The sequence below is a fragment of the Gossypium arboreum genome, chromosome 4 (genome assembly GCF_025698485.1).
Source record: "Gossypium arboreum isolate Shixiya-1 chromosome 4, ASM2569848v2, whole genome shotgun sequence".
NCBI classification, from domain to species: Eukaryota; Viridiplantae; Streptophyta; class Magnoliopsida; order Malvales; family Malvaceae; genus Gossypium; species Gossypium arboreum.
This window is the reverse complement of record NC_069073.1, coordinates 106532770-106538041: the sequence shown is the minus strand read 5'-3', so window position 1 is coordinate 106538041 and position 5272 is coordinate 106532770.

The following is a 5272-nucleotide window of genomic DNA, read 5'->3' as shown; positions in this document are numbered from 1 at the left end:
AGGATTTAGCCTGGACTGGTAATCCTGCCATAAGTTGTGAGGTTTGCGGGAGTGCATACATGAGATAATCGCTCTTATGACTTGATGGTAAATGGATAATCCATCGAGATTTCCAAGAAACTCAATGGGACTAATATGATATATAAAAAAATGAAAATATTTGATGATGAGCTTATCTAAGACAAATTACATGGTGTATTGTTATGAGACTACCTTGTTGATTGAGTATATGTGATAGGGAAACCATTTCATGCTTGTTGGTTTTACTGCCTAATATGGTTGTATGCTAATTACTTGGTAAGTTTACTTTCTAGTTATTTTGGCATACTAAGCATGTAAATGCTTACCTTTATATTTTTCCTTGTCTTACAGAGCTCGAGGACTCATAAAGATTGGAAGAAGGTTGGAGAGTCAACACACTATCAACTAGTCCAACTTTGGTATATAGACACTTTTATTTTGTTCAATGGCATGTATAGGGCTTTTGTTTATTGTATTATATGTGTCATTTGATTTGCCAAAATGAAGGCATGTAACGGTATACACATCGACTTGTATATGGCCATGGGAATTGGCTCATTTTGATGTCAGCTATGACTTACAAATTTATGCATGCTTATGTTCAATTGTTCTAGTGAGGATCAAGTGTGGTATCTCACATTTAGACACACATGATGTGACCAATTCACACGGGATGGCTTGGTCATAATTGGAAATGAGTTATAATAATGAGCCAACATTAAAAGTGTTGTAAGGTATAGAAATACCTAATATAAAGGGAATAACCTAGCATGTGTAAAACCAATGAGATGAGGTTTGCATGCAATGAGGTTTATCAAGGTCATTTAGGAGTACAATTACGCCATGTAATTTATCGTTAGAGTTCATAAGTAAAAGTAGATGTTAGAAAGTGATCAAAGGATTGGAAAATAGCCTATTAAGGTCCACACGGGTAGACACACGGGCGTGTGTCTAAGCCGTATGTGACACACGGATCACCCCATGGGCGTGTGGTATGGTCGTGTGTCCCCTACACCCTAAATTTTGAATTCAGAATGCATGGTAGTAAACACACGAGTAGAGATACGGCCATGTGTCTCAACCGTGTGGAGGGCATAGCCTAGCACACGGCCGTGTGCCCCTCAATGCATGCTGATGTCATAAACAGAATGCTCGAGTTTTTGGACACGGGTGACCACACGGGCATGTCTAGGCCGTGTAAAAGACACGGGCGTGTGCTTGGCCATGTGAAAACCCCCTGTAGGTTCGAAATAGAAAATAAATTCCATTAATTCCATACGGGTAGGGGACACTGGTGTGTCTTAAAGCACACAGGCACGTGCATTACCTCCACACGGGAGTGTGAGGCTTTACCTAAAAAGTTTTTCATGAACTTTTGCAAGTTCTCGGTTTAGTCCTGGATCGTTCTCAATATATATCTAGGACCTCGTAGGCCCATAATAAGGACATTAAGATGTTGTTTGATTGGTTTTAAATTAAAATAAAATTTTATAACCCGTGTTTTCATAAAATGTTCGAGTATGTGTCTGGTAAAGCCTCGTACCTGGTCCCGGACTCGGGTACGGGTAAGGGGTGTTACATTTAGTGGTAACAGAGCTACAGTTTAGTCGATTCTAGGACTATTGTAGAGTGTATTGAGTTTCACTATACATGCCAGTATACGAATGTTGATAGTGTGACATCTACTAACTGTTTAATTGTCTTTGAATATAGAAAATGTCTTCCAATCAAGTACAAGATGAGTCCGAGGGAGCCGAGAGCCATGCTCTAGCTTCTGTACAACGAGCTGTTTCTAGTAATAGTAGAAGGCCTATGTCTGAAGACCGGGAAGAGGCCAGAGCCGCTTTTTTTGACATGATGGATGAATGATTTAGGGATTATTGGAGGAATCGCCCTAACATACGACTCCTCCCCCGCCCCTTAACCAACCTGATGAGGAATTGCCACGAGGTATGGCAACTGTAAGAATTGGTAAAGCCCCTGTAGATAAACTTAGAAAGTATTGGGCTGAGGAATTCAGAGCTAAGATCAATGATGATACTGAAAAAGCCAAGTTCTGGCTCGAGAATACTACACGGGTATTAGACGAATTATCGTACACACCTAAGGAGTGTTTAAAGTGTGCCGTGTCTCTCCTGAAGGATACTGTATACCACTGGTGGAAAACCATATCTTCAATGGTGCCAAAGGAAAACATCACTTGGGAATTTTTCCAAATAGAGTCTAAGAAGAAATACATCAGTCAAAGGTTCTTAGACTCGAAGCGAAAGGAGTTCCTGAAACTCAAAAAAGGAAATATGACTGTAGCAGAATATGAAAAGGAGTTTGTAAGGCTAAGTCAGTATGCAATTGAATGGGTTCAAACCGAGTCAGAAATGTGTAAACGCTTCGAGGAATGTCTGAATAAGGAAATCAAGCTGTTGATTGGGATTCTTGAAATACGGAAGTTCGCTACATTAGTTGATCAGGCTAAGAAGGCCGAGGAGCTCAATAATGAAAGGAAACAAGTAAAGAGAGAGGCTCGAGTCTCGAGCAAGAGATTTAGCGGTAAGACGCTCTTGTTTCCCCCAAAGAAGTCAATAAGCCAACATGAACGCTCCACTTCATCGGTAGGATATTCAGGTAGAGCAAGAGGCTCCAAACAACGTAATCAAAAGTCTTCCTCCTCGATGGTGACTAATGTGGGGAGGTGGATGACCAAAAGCCGAAGTGTAAGAGTTGTAATAAATTTCACTTTGGAGAGTGCCGAATGAAGAGTGGTGTATTCTACAGGTGTGGTTCTCTTCACCACTTCTTCAGAGACTGCCCAGAATGAATTGATAAAGAGGTGGAGGTAGCCCCGAAGTTGAGTACTCCTATCCCATGAGGTAGACCTTTGAGGTATCCTGGAAGTGCTAGTGGCAGTCGGGTTACGGCCAAAGATACTGCAAAGTCAAAAGCTCGAGCCCCGACAAGAACGTACGCAATACGTGCTTGAGAGGAAGCCTCTGCTACTGACGTCATCACGAGTACCTTTTCCCTTTTTAATATTTGTGTTGTTGCCTTAATTAATCTGAGGTCGACGCATTCATACATTTGCATGAGATTGGTGTCTAGTATGAATATACCTATTGAACCTACGGAATTTATTATCAGAGTGTCGAACCCATTACGCAAGTCAGTCCTTGTTGATAAAGTCTGTAAGAATTGTCCTTTGACAATTCAGGGTCATTGCTTTCTAGCTAACCTTATGTTATTACCATTTGATGAGTTTGATGTAATACTTGGTATGGATTGGTTAGCTCTGCATGATGTAGTTGTAAACTGTGGTAGTAGGTATATTGTATTAAAGTGCCTAGATTGTGAGATTCTACGAGTTGGTTCAAGAGGATTAGATAGACTGCCGGTTGTAATTACCTCAATGGTTGCTCAAAGATATATGAAAAAAGGGTACAAAGCCTACCTTACTTTTGTGCTGAACACTAAGGAAATGAAGTTGAAGATTGAGTCCATGCCAATAGTATGTGAATATTCAGACTTGTTCCCAGAGGAATTACCCGGATTACCTCCTGAAAGAGAGATAAAGTTTGGTATTGAACTGGTGTCAGGAATAGCTCCTATTTCTATTGCTCCGTATAGGATGGCACCAACCGAGTTGAAAGAGTTAAAAGCATAGTTTCAAGAGTTTACGGATAAAGGTTTTACAAGGCCGAATTTTTTGCCTTAGGGTGCTCCCGTATTGTTTGTAAATAAGAAAGATGGTTCGATAAGGCTATGCATAGATTATCAGCAATTGAACAAGGTGACTATCAGGAATAAGTATCCTTTACCAAGGATCGATGATTTGTTCGACCAATTGAGGGGAGCCACTGTATTCTCTAAGATAGACCTAAGATTCGGCTACTATCAGTTACGAGTTAAAGAATTAGACGTGCCTAAGATAGCTTTCAGAACGAGGTATGGTCACTATCAATTCCTTGTCATGCCATTTAGGTTAACGAATGCACCAGTTGTATTTATGGACCTAATGAATAAGATATTTCGGCCATACTTGGACAAGTTTGTCATTATGTTCATTGACGACATTTTGATTTATTCTAAGGATGAGACAAAGCACGCGAAGCATCTAAGAACTGTGTTGCAGACCTTACAGGAAAAAAAATTGTATGCTAAGTTTAGCAAGAGTGAGTTTTGGCTCTAAGAAGTAGGGTTTTTGGGTCATATTGTTTCGGGTAAAGGCATCCGAGTTGATCCAAGTAAGATCTCTGCAATCATTGAATGGAAACCACATAAAAATGTAATAGAGGTCAGAAGCTTTTTGAGCTTAGCCGGTTACTACCGAATATTTGTGAAAGGATTCTCCATGATGGCGACTCCAATGATGAGATTGCTACAAAAGATGTTAAGTTTGAATGGACGGAAAAGTGTCAGCAGAGTTTCGAGAAGTTGAAGACATTGCTGACTGAAGCTCCTGTATTAGTATTACCTAAGCTGGGAAAAGAGTTTGTGGTCCAAAATGATGCATCCTTAAATGGACTGGGTTGTGTACTTATGCAAGATGGTAAGGTGCTAGCCTATGCTTCATGGTAGTTAAAGCCACAAGAGAAGAACTATCTGACGCACGACTTAGAGCTTGTCGCTATTGTTTTTGCCTTGAAAATCTGGAGGCATTACTTATATGGTGAGACTTGTCGTATATTCACAGACCACAAGAGTTTGAAGTATTTGATGACTCAAAAAAATTTGAATCTGAGACAGCGAAGATGGTTATAATTAATTAAAGATTACGATTTGATCATTGATTATCACCCAGGAAAAGCGAATGTAGCCGCCGATGCACTAAGCAAAAAATCTTTGTTTCTACTGAGGGCCATGGACACTCGATTGGTGTTATTTGATGATGGTTCGGTCTTGTTAGAGCTTAGGGCTAGACCAACATTTCTTCCGGAAATTTATGACGCTCAGACCAATGATAGCAACCTGCAAGCTAAAACAGCTCAATGTGAGTCGGGTATTGAATCAGATTTTCAAATTAGTCCTGATGAATGTTTGATGTTCAGGGACGGAGTCTGTATACCAAAGAATGATGAAATTATTCAGAAAATCTTGCAAGAAGCACATGATAGCCGTTTTTCTATTCATCTGGGAAGTACTAAAATGTATAATGATTTGAAGAAAATGTATTGGTAGAATGGCATGAAAAGGGACATCTCTGAATTTATATCGAAATGCTTAATATGTTAGCAAGTTAAAACTGAACATCAAGTACCTT